Source organism: Pyrgilauda ruficollis, unplaced genomic scaffold (assembly GCF_017590135.1).
Source record: "Pyrgilauda ruficollis isolate IOZ18807 unplaced genomic scaffold, ASM1759013v1 scaffold227, whole genome shotgun sequence".
NCBI classification, from domain to species: Eukaryota; Metazoa; Chordata; class Aves; order Passeriformes; family Passeridae; genus Pyrgilauda; species Pyrgilauda ruficollis.
In genome coordinates, this window is record NW_024522206.1 from 113,691 (window position 1) to 125,659 (window position 11,969).

Genomic DNA, 11,969 nt, shown 5'->3' on the forward strand with positions numbered 1-11,969 from the left:
GTGGCGTGGCTGTTGCACAGAGGGGTTTCTCCTGTGGCACAGAGGGAAGGGCACACAGTGTGCAGGCCCCAGGTAGATGCCAAGGGCACCTGATTGTGCCCACAGACTTTTCCAGTGCCAGAGGAAAGCAGGGATTTTCTCTCAACAGCTTTGAAAACTAAGGCTGGTCTGGGGGATTTCTCTGTCTGCACAAATTAGGAAGATGGAAACACATAAATGTACTTGGCAGGAAGCACGGGGTTTTGCTGACACACCAGGAGTTTTCTCACACGATACTGAGTGAAAACCATTTTCATCACATTCCCAGGTGATGGTCTGCATTAGCCTGCCTGTAACAAAGCAAATCACGTAGTGCTTGGGCTCTGAACCCACTGCCAATCCCTGAAGAAAGAGTAGAGAAGGTGAAATTGGCCCCTTCATTTGCTGACGAGCAATGTGATAATCACACAGAGCCCTCAGAAAAGACCTATCAGCGTCACACGTTGAGCAGGGGACTCTCAGTTCAGGTCACCCCTTCACATCCCTCATCCCCTTGGCTTTTCTCTCACGAATTTACACCGCAGGTCCCTGACCTCTACTCCTCTTTGGGCCCTTGCCGGGCACAGATGTTTGTTCTGATGTTCAGTCCCCCCATGGGCTGTACCTGTTCCAAGGGGCCATGGATCAGGGGAATGACCCACAGGACACCCACAGCCCTGCCCCTGAACATCCCCTTTGGCTGCAGTCTATCTGGGCAGGCATCTCCCATGGGATGATCAGCACCAGCACTCTTTCACCCACATGGAAAGTAAATACTGGCCATGAGAAAACAAATAAAAAAGGAATACTTGCTCAGATTTGAGACATGCCCTCCATCGGTGGAAGTTCATAGTACCACAAATTGAGACTCTTCTGAGAACTCAATTTTTTTTTTTTTCATGGAAGAGATACCAGGCTAGTCCTGAGGGCACTGGGTCTTGTGAGTATCTACAAATTGCTTTCATAATATGGGGAGGTGATGTGTTTAAAAAAAAAAATCAAAACCATACCAGATACTTCATGGTAGCACTTCTGAATTAAAGAAATGATTTTTTAAAGCATTCAGTTTTGTAATTTTTTTCAAGGTTATTATTACTTTGAAGTTTATAAACACTTGATATGGAAAAGAGAAAAACAGCCCTCATTTATCTTAGAATTATTTAGATCCATGTTTTCGTGATGAGAGTCTTTGGCACGGCTTATGGAAGATGAAATATTCACAAAGTGCAAGGCATAAAGAGGTGCATGACTTTGGCAAAACTTCCCTAAAAGTGATGGGAACATTGTTTTGGGAAGGGTGCCTTTGGATTAAAGAAAAACAAAAAGAAATTATGATGAAAATAAAAAAAAAAAAAAAAACCAAAAGCAGCTTCACAGCAGGATTGAGCTGGCAAAACTAAAACAGCATCATCTTCTTAACCCTCTCACTACTAAGAAACAAAATTCTGTCTAAACCAAATTTTCCTTATAGTCAGCATGTCCCTCTGTGTTCCAAGCAGCAATGTCCTGTCATTACCCTCCTTCATTTCTCAGTCTACAGGAACTATTCTTCCTTGCCCCAAATGCCTCTGATTTCATTGCCAGCCTCTAAAATATTCACTGGACCATCTGGAACACCATTTCTCACCTGAATGTAGGCAAGAGCTTCTTTTGAATTGGGAGATCTGCACAGCACCTCTGAGATATGCCTGGATCAGCTGCATTATATGAGTGCCAAGGGCTTATCATTACTTTACATGTGGTGTTTGTAGAGCACTGATAAACAGAATGATTATCTTATAGCAGCTTGGCACTTTCTTTGTTCTTGTCTTTGGCTGAAAGGCTGGATAATTAGTTGATAAACCTTCTTCTCCTACAATAACCTAAAAAGAGAGTCTTATTCAAGACCTGTTTTTCAGCTTCCCTTAGCATTTCAAACCTCACACCTCTGCCGTTTGCACATACAGGTTGTAGAAAACAAATTAAAAATGACCAGGAACAAAAGATCAGTCCATCTCTTTGTTTAGGCATGACACAAACCCAGTGACATGAAAAAGCAAACAAACAGCAGAAGTCAGGGACAGGTCAGAAAAACAAAGAGATTAGAGGTTATTTTGTTATTGCTTGAAAGAATAAAAATTGGCCTAAATCAATTTATTGCGTGTTTTCAGCTTTCCTGCTAGCCTCTTCTTACCTTACAGAGCAAACCCTTGAAAGTAGCTTGGAGCTGTGATTTTACAGCAGGGAAGAAAAATACATCCAGTCAGTGTCAGAGGGCTGTGCCTGCATCACTTACACCTCCCATGCCCACATTTACACTGAAAGTTTTGAAAAAATTAAATTATGTCTATGTGTTGGAAGTTTCTACCTTGTCATGTTAACAGATCCCTTTTACAGCTGAATCCCTCAGAAAAACATCAATAATTTAACAATTTTCCTGGGTTTTGATCAACTACATTTGATGCTAATATTTTTCCTGCCATTTAGCATTACAGCCCTTATTCTGTTTTTACACCACTTTAATTCTCTTTTGAGGAATTGTGCTGGTGGGCTGCCTGACAGAAATGATATAATAATAAAAAAAATGGTACATCAATAATCAGATTTCAAGGAAATTCACTTACATAGCAGACTACCAGGCAAATGTAGGTACTGAAAAAAACAGAGCCATTCTCTCTAAACTATTACTTTCTCTCTTCCTCTGCTTCTTCTAATAAGAAATTAAAATCCATCATGTTCAGGACATTGGAATATTCATCATTCTGTTCAATGGAGGCCTGTGCTTCAGGAGTAGTGGGGGGGGAAAAAATTAAACTAGTGCTCATTTTTACTTGGTATACAAAATTAAACACCAGATCCTCATTGAGTACAAATCATTATAGCTCTTTTTTTGAGCAATGCTGAGAATGTGGCCTTGTACCCAAAATGAAAATTACCCTTCTCTAGGCCATTGTGGTTATAAGTATGGAAATTTTCAGAGGTCTTGCAGTTATATTTTCACATAAGAGCATGATATTTTCTCTTGGGCAAAAATAGATTATTGCAGATCAGAGCTTCCTCATGGAGTCACAACCAGAAGAAGGTGCCACTTGCCTTCAACCACCCACAGACAGCCCCAGAAAGTTCCCTCCCAGCAGGACTCTGCTCCTCCTTCTTGCAGGAATGCCCTAGGGGATCTGTAAGGTGACTTTTCCCCTTTCCTTCCCACAAAAGGACCTTAGACAACCACCACCACGATGGAATATGAGCAGCAACAACCCCCACTCTGACATCCTTCTTCAGCTCACAGGTCCTCCCCAGTTACAAAAGATGTGGAGCTGCAAAAAGGGAACTGGCTGGGCCAGACTGGGCTTGGTACTCAGCAAAAGAGGTGCTCTAAAGAAATAATTGCCCTAAAATACTTCCCTAGTATAGAAAAGAGAACATTGTGTTGGGATTATTTCCCAGAAATTTTCCCAGAAATTAGCCTGCCCTGATCTCAGCTTGGGCCTGAGCTTACACCACCACTGTTCCAGCTATCCAGGAGTGGCTTGGGTATCCCCACACCACACTCCAGGTTCCATGGGCACATCCATACCCAAGGCTGCAGGGGAGGCTCTCCCTTTATCAGGATGCTGGAAAATGCACCTTCCTTATGCTCCCTGGACACTGGGTGCTGGTTGTGGTGGGAAGGGATGGCAGCCTCTGCTCTCTCCCCACATCAGCTGGGATGTGGGGCATGTGGAGGTACAGCCTGGCTGTGACCCCACTGCCATGACTGCTCAGATCCATCCGTGCTCCCACAGGACAAGGAATCAGGGTGTTGCACAACAAATTTGCAGGACTTGTGGCTAGGGGGAAGAACAGGAGGCATGAACCAATACTGAGAATGTCCCACCTTGATTCACCAGTGAACTCTCTGCTCCCAACAGATTTTAGAAGCCAAGGCACGTGACTGTTAAAGTTTAATACAGAAAACCCTAACCCAGCAAGGATGTACACAGATCTGTAAATGAATGCGTGGTTGTGGATGCAGCAGGCTTACAAGAGTTTTGAAGATTTTGGCCTTAAAAAAAAAAAAAAAAAAGACTCCGTGTAAAAGGAAGAGAAAGGACAAGGAAAACGGCAGGAAGAAAACTTTAACCAAATAACAACCAGTTGATAATGTAAATATCTGAAACTTACTTTGCCAATTTCTTTGCTCTTTTTCAGTTTGAAGTAGACAATAAATGAAACCTCTTGAAAACAGCTCGATGAGGGGCAAAAACAAGTAAAGCAAAGAAAGAGCTTTTCACAGCTCTGATTTCCAATAACTTACTTGTAAGACACAGAACTACCCAATTATCCTAGAACAGTCATCCAATTTGTTTCTCTGTGGGGAAGCTTGGCTCACTCGGGCCATAAGGATCCGGGAATTAGTTCTTTGTTGAAAGAGGGTATCTTGCCCTCTCATGTTTCCCAATTTACCACAAAAAGCAAGGAGTGAGATTGAGAGAAAGGCTTTACAAGACAACAGGGAAACTGCTTTCGACACAGAAATGAATCTGCTGAACTCAGGTTAAATACAGACCTTGCAGAGCAAAGCACCAATTTTTGCTGCAACAGGTTTGTAGGATAGCCTAAAACTTCTATTACAAACTTTCTGGAGGTGCAGTGAAGTGTCAGCATTTATTCCCAAGCTTTTCCAAAAATCCCTGAGAAGTAAAAAATTCTTCTTGTTATGAATAAAAAGTTATCTATTTTTGTTTAAGGTTACAGAGCTAAAACCGGTTGGACGGTTGCTGTTAAATTAGCTTAATTGTTAAGAGTTCTTCTTTAATTGCCCGTCAATGGTTGGTGATTTAGCCATTGTCCTCCCGATGCTTGCCCGGGAGCTACACCTGGACACGCAGCCCAGGAGAATAGGAGTGGCCTGAGACCACGTATGCAGATGAGGAATGCACTGCTCCAAAATTTTCCCGTTTTCTAGGAAAACCCCTGAAAACAACGAACCAATATAGAATTAGGGGACCCTAGGTGATGTCTAAGGATGGGCGCGAAGTCCAGTACCTGTTTGGATCCTTTTTGCTCCTCACCCTGACCTCAAAGGATGTTCACTAAGGAGGGGACCTGAAGTGTTGGACCGAAAAGCAGGAATCTGCAAATCTCCCGTGAGGACGCAGTCCCCAGCTCTGCCTGCAGACCAGCGGACAGAGCTGCATCACCCTCCTCCTCCGTGCCACTCTTGGGGACAGCGGCGGCTTGGGCACGACCCGTCGATTTCTCCCCACCTGAGCTGAATCTCTTTAATAAAGGCATTAAAAAGGAGAAAGATCTCCTGCCCATTTATTTCACTTCTTTTTTTCCCATGCAAACTTCTTAAGATGGAAACCTCACCAGCAATACTTCATTCTGTGGTGGGTATTTTTCCTTCTCCATTTTAATGCGTGTTTTGAAAGCCCTTGAGGCATCTATTTGCAATTTCCAAAAACCTTGGAGATCTGGCCCTAACTTACTTATGAAAATGGGGCTTAAGCTCGGGAACTACTGAGGTGTTTTGGAAATTTTGCACTCTTCATATTTTAAAGTATTTTCGCCTTGATTTTGCTGCTTCAGAGGACAGGTAATTCCTATAATTTTCAATAGAAAGGAAATACTGTGCAGCAGGAAAAAATTGAGGGTCTACAATTTATTGACAAGGTCAAAATATGAAAGGAGTTTGGTGTTCCTTTTAATGTGCATGATAAAAATCTCTTCATAATAGGAAAGCAGTTGTTATAGATAAGGGGATAATTCACGCTGGAAATAGAAGTTTATTAATGTGATATAAAGTAAAGTTGTAAGATCATGCCAGCTGAGGGGAGGGCGTGATTGCAACACAGGACAGCTCACAGCCGAAGAGGAGGTGCATCACTAACATACAAATAAAACCTAGCGCGCACAGGAGATGGGCACTCTCTGACGGCATGACCAAGATGATGACCAGGCGATGATGGCCCATGTAGATGTCCACCTCAGACAAACAGGACCATCAAGGACATACATCTGAATGAAGGATTCCAGGAACTGGGGTCCAATATGCATTGATTCCCAAACGTGGCTTTGTCCAGCGCAGGACAGAGAATAGACACTGCATGAATATGGAGGACTCCAGGAGGGGACAAAGGGACTCCACTGAGGGCAAGAGAAAGAGTATAAAAACCCAACTCTGCCGGGTCTTGGTGGTGAACAGCGGGATTTGGTGCGACAGAGGCCGGACCATAGTTCACCCGCTCCGATCCTGGGGTCGGCGCTATTTTTTTGATTGTTGGCGGTCAGGACTGTGTATCGGTCGTGAATAAATTCTATTTTATTTTTATTAAATTGGCTGAATAAATTTTTACCTATAACACAGGCATGTCTTTCGGCACACCTGCCAGACATACAGCAGAATAACAACAAAACTGATTTATAAACTGAAGTGAATGTAGTTATAAATATATTTAAATATGTTGCCTGATGAGCCATATCTTACACTGGAAATTATAATTGTCCTAACTTAACTGTAACAGTACCATGCCAGATCCTTTAAGTATTCCTAGTTTTTGAACTCCATGGAAGGATAACCTACGATCCTAAAGTATTGTATCACACCTGGAGAGAGAGGATTCTGCTATATTTTACAGGAAAAACAAAACCAAAACACCCAACCCAAAGAAACATTGGAATTACAAAGGTTTTACAACTTTTCTGTGCATTATAAAATAATATTCCTGTCTAAATGTCCTTGATCAGAGAAGGGCACAGATTTCTAGACACCCAGCAAATTAACTCGTGCACTAAATATTACACCCATTTCAAGGGCACATTTCCAGGTTCCTAAATTAAAATCTTCTCCTTGTCATTCCCTCCAGGTTAAGTCAACTATTTTTGTCTCCATCACTGGATTTCTTTTAAGGTGTGAGGTTTTTTTCTCTGCTGAGCCAACTCTTCAACAGAAGACTCATTGTAGACAGTTTGATCTTCAGATGGTTTCTCAGTCCTTGCTTGGTGCAATGGTTCTGTTACCATCTAGGTCCTCCAGGCAAGAGAGACGCAAGTCCCCAGAGAGATATTAATTTGTTTTAGCTGATGTCTGGTCACTTTCTCAGAGCCACAGTACATAATTTTCTGTCTTCTAAATTTCTTGAGATTTAGAGTGGTATTTCTTTCCAGGACTTGGCAAAAAGGTGATGCAAAGTACTTGCATAAAACTTAACAGGCAGAGCATTTTTGTTGTCCTTATGTTCAAATTAAATATCTGAAGACTGATATTGTTAATTTCTCCTCCTTTATCATACGCCATTTAGATTTCCTCTTACGATGTGCATTTTGGTTCCAGAATTGTCAAGGCTCACATCTTTCTTGAGTTTCTTTGTAACCATGGCAAGTACAAACTTACTTTTTTTTCTCTAATGAAAGCCAAGACTTTTGTGCAGTGATCTACAGAAGACAGAACGTGAAGAAAAATACTTTAAAAATTTAAAATACGGTTTACTATCAACCATTCCAGATAACTATTGATTTAAACAAGCCTTTAAAAACTGGTTTAAAGGTGTTCATCCAAATCTTATAATCTTATGGCCAATGCACAAGGGTGAGGTCCGCTAGTTATGTTTCACTCCTCTGTAACATTCCCTCACTTTAGACTTCAACATGTTCCTCTAACTTGAGTGAACTGGCCTATTGCTGAAGGAAGACGATGACTTTCTAGTAATCAAGAAAAATCAGAGGAAAAAAGCCATTTGTTGATGAACAGACAGAACCAGGCTCACCTGATTCCCATTCCTGTGAAATAACCAGAAGAGCTACACTCATGAATATTGAGTATCTTGCCTGCCAGAACTGTAACTATCCCTGAATATATTCATACTGTGCTTAGGCTGGACCCCGGAACTGGGAGAGTTACAGCTTGTACTGACAACAAAAATAAATTTGCTCTTGTTATTTATTCAAGGCTAATTCCCTCATTACTATGAGCTAACATTCATGTTCAGGTCAGAAAGAAAGGGGAAGAATTCGGTTTGGGATTCTTTTTGAGCTCATTTGGATCTCTTCCACAGAGCTGTCTTGAAATCTGAAGTCTCTGTGAGTACCCAGAATCTGCTGTGTGAAACAGAAATAGAACCTATTTTCCATCTTAGAATATCTGTCTTTTGAATTTCAACCATTTGAAGACTGAGATTGCATTTTTCTCTATATCGAACACAGCACATCACTCACACTCAGTGCACAGAAAGGCAAGACCTAGAAAACACAGAGAAGAAACAACCAGAAATTATTGCTCCTCAGGCTGCAAGAAATAAATATTAACTGAAAAGAAAAACAAAACTAAGAAGAAAGAGTTTGAAGAATGCACTTAAATTTTAATCTGATGTTTGTTTGCTTCCCCTGAATATCAGAAAGCAGCTCTATTTTAAAAGAAACCAGCCTCTTGAAATGTTCATTTTACAGTTAATCAAATACACCACTGGATATAAATTAACCCCACTCAAAATTAGCTTGTTTTTCTGCTTGTTGGGTATCAGTTCAGATTTATTTGCTATGGACCAAATTCAGCAAAGTACTTAAGCACATGCCTAACTTTGATCATGCAAGCAGTCCCACTGAGACTATTCATATGCTCAGATATATGTACACAGTTAAGGAATTTGCTGGATCCAGCCCTACTTTTCCTCAAGAAAGCATTTGCAGACAGAGTTTGTTCTGTTCCAACCATGAAGAGCTTCCTGCAAGTCCATGACAGTGAAAGCAGTGCTGATCACTTGTCACTGGTCACACAGAGCTGTTTCTGTTCTCAATGAGCTGGATTTTATAGTGTGGATTAAATTGGAAGGGCCCACCGAGACACTGCATTTCTCAAAGTGAAATGACAGTGGCAAGGGCAGAGGTAGCTGCTGCTAGATCGAGAGGAGGAGGAAATTAAGGAACCTCAGGAACATTATCTTCTTGGTTTTGGTCAAAAATGCATCATACTTGGAAAACCAAATACTTTACATAACTAAAAGGTATTTTCTTATTTTCTCCTTTCTGTGCTCATTAAGAACGCACGTATAAGGCTCTGCATGTGTGTGGCTGTGTGGTTATAAGGAATTCCCTGCAACTAGAATCCAAAGGGTGTCTTACTCCTTTCCTGGGGTACCTAAATTACCCCTTTGGCAAAGCCAAAGCAGGATCTTTATGGGAAAATTGCTTTCCTACAGATCTGAAAACTTCTCTGGCTAGATCCTCCTTACCCTCCTCCAGCAAAGTGTGGGAAAAGGATTGAGTGAAGGTGAATGTGACTTTAATTATTTGGAATTACATTAAAAGTAACAAAGTTAAGAAGTGATTGGGGTGGGCACCAGGCATGAAGAACTATCACAGGAGAGGCACCCTGCATCAGTACAAAGTCCTGCCCTTGGCTGGTACAATTTAGCATCACTCTGTAATACCTTCCTAACCAATCTTCTGGGAAAACCAGGCATCTTGTTCTTTCACAAAAAGAGCAGCTGGACTGCTGTGTTACATAAGGGAGGTATTTGTACAATTTTAGCCCCATTTCATGGCTGGATTTGAGCCTGATTCCCCCCTTTTTGCTTAAATAACCACTGTCATGTTCCCTGTGCTAGCCTTGGTCAAAGTCTTGGTCAAATGTATGTAATTGAAGCAACACAGAAATTCAATTTTCTCTTTTTGCCACCATATCACCTTCCAAAAGAGTTACATTTTTGATGTACAAAATCACTCTTGAAAATGTATTTGATGCCATCTCTGGACGTCCTGTCATATCAAGCTGTGCAAAAATTGCTCTGAAAAATTCATAAACACTATTTTGAAGCAGTGGAAATGTGTTCCCTTCAGCGACTTCATAACCAAATTGCAGAAGGGAAATAAGAAGACATAAGACAGTAGAATATTAAAAATGCCAATGCTCAGCCAGCAAATCAAACACCAGAACAACACTGAGCATAAACATTTTATGCCTTGTTGTGCATGTGCTGAACATTCAGAAATCTCTTATGTGTGGCCATTAATTTTCCCTCTATAAAGGGGTGCTTTTCATTCACTAAACTTTCTCACAGGAAATTACACAAAAAGTGTATAAAATTATTTGTTGGGCTTGAGAAACTAATAGGTGAGTGAACTTTGAATAGAAAACTCGATGTTTGATGTTGTGGCCCCCGGTTCTGCTGAATACCTGAAGCAGGCAAACAACACAAACTCAATGACTTATTAAGTACTTAGTTTTCAGTAAACCATTAACCCCTTTAAAAAGGCTTTTCTCCTCCTAACAATAATTTCCCGGGTCATATGGCTTCAGTAGCTTCCCAGATCATTCACTCCATAAGAGTCTCTGGGAAGCCTGAATTTTGGGAAAATTTCTTCCATGAGTTTTATGGCTCCTGTTGTGTTTACAGGCTTCATGAAAAACAAAAGGAAGCAGTGGTATATTCTGAGAACAGCAGAATCTTGACAGGTATACTTGGTTAAATATTTTGCAACAAAGACTCTACCTAGAAAATGCATCAAGCTTTTCGGATGTTGTCTAACGTTTTTGAAAGTCATAGTAAAAGATGCCTAGTGCAAACAAATCTCATCCAGTAGAGTACAGAACTGGTCATCAGCACCAATGCTTTTTCCTTTCATCCCTCAAATGATGGTTTTTTCAGAAGTTTCTTAAACTGAAGGTGTGTGTGTGTTTAACTGATCACAGAAAGTACATGGTCCCCAACAGAATAATCTAATTTTCACAACCTCCACTTCATATTGTGCTTAAGGCTCTTCTAACAGACTGCTTAGCACCTCTTCCTGTGGATAAAAAAGTCTGAACAAAGAAATAAAAGTGACAGCCTTCTGAAGACTTTTTCAGCAGGAACTCTGGAGGTGTGCTTACAAAAAATCTGCTTAGCAAAATGAATCCACGAAGAAAGATGTCATCATAATCCAAGATTCAGACCTACTAGGAATATTTGTACAAACATCCCCCAACCCAAATCTCACAAATATTTGCTTATATCTAAATTGAAGTTATGCTCGTACTCTTGAAAATGTCCTCCGTGTAGCACCAGCACAGAGTTCTGTGGAAGCAAAACCCTGCTCTCCTCACTGAAGGATCAGGGAAAAAAAACCACCTCCATAAAACACTTTGGGATGCTCAAAACCCGCAAGAGGAATAGTGATAATACAAACAAGAAAAAAAGTTGTTTTGATGAGACTCTTCTTTAAATGACCAGTGTGTCCTGGACATGGCACAGGCAGTTTTGGGAAGGCCACAAGCCCAGGGAAGAGCTGGGACTGACTGCTGGTGCTCTGCTGCTGCAGCTGCTGGGAACCGAGCGCAGACCCTGCGCCAGTGTTTGCAGACAGTGAAAAATGCCTGTGCATCACAGCACTGAAGTTCATTTCCAAATAGGTTTCAGATTTTTTTAATGGTCATTGTCCCAAAACTAATTAAAACTTCATACTCAAAACTTTTTGCCCCAAACAGCCGCCTGCAGTCTTTGCTGCTCTGAGGTTTATGACTTTAATTTTTTTTTTTTTTTTTGACCTTTTCCGGGGAATTTTCCATCATCAAAATCCAAATCAGCAACACAGAACACTGCCTGCCGGCTTCTCGCATCCCGGTTCAAATAAGCACCAAAGGCATTCTTGTTTCTTCCAGAAACAATGGTGGGCGGGGGGGGGAGGGGGGGGAAATCTCGTGGAAAACCAGAGAGTAACCCGAGGTCTCCGGCGCGTCCGGGGCTCGCCTTGTGCTTTGGGAGGGGGTGTGGAGGAGGGCGGGCGGCCCCGAGCTCCCACCGGCCCGCGGTGCCGGGCACAGCTCCGGGGGTCTCCACTCAGGCGAGGCTGCAGCGCTGCTGTCGCTCGGGGCCGGGGCGGCGGGGGCGGATGCGGCTTTAAGAGCTCCCACAATGCCGTGCTGGCGCCCCAGTTCCGTTACATGTCTCCCCCGGTGAAGGGGAGCGAGGCAGCGGCAGGAAGGAGGCGGAGACCACCCCCCCCCCCGCCCC